At 51.5% G+C, this 241-nt stretch overlaps 1 protein-coding gene across 3 annotated transcripts in view; it reads right to left on the bottom strand.

Moving 5' to 3' along the window:
- Positions 1–241, bottom strand: part of LOC107552992 (rap1 GTPase-GDP dissociation stimulator 1-like) — a 49937-nt gene that overhangs the window by 32753 nt on the left and 16943 nt on the right. The window lies entirely within an intron of this gene.

The raw sequence follows: 241 nt of genomic DNA on the forward strand, positions 1-241 counted from the left end.
GAGGAGGTCATTCTGACTTTGCTATGACAATCTGGCGCTTCTGAATCAGCTACTGTTTTGTTATTAGTTTAGGTATTTGCTATTGACTGTTCAAATGCGGACTTTTGCCCATCGTGTGTGTGTGTGTGTGTGTGTGTGTGTGTGCGTGCGTGCATGCGCGCAAGCGAGAGAGAGAGACAGAGCGGTCTGTGTGCATGCGAGCGCGCGAGCGAGCGAGCGAGAGAGAGAGAGAGAGAGAGAG

This window comes from Sinocyclocheilus grahami, unplaced genomic scaffold (genome assembly GCF_001515645.1).
Source record: "Sinocyclocheilus grahami isolate Dianchi unplaced genomic scaffold, SAMN03320097.WGS_v1.1 scaffold462.1, whole genome shotgun sequence".
Lineage (NCBI taxonomy): Eukaryota > Metazoa > Chordata > Actinopteri > Cypriniformes > Cyprinidae > Sinocyclocheilus > Sinocyclocheilus grahami.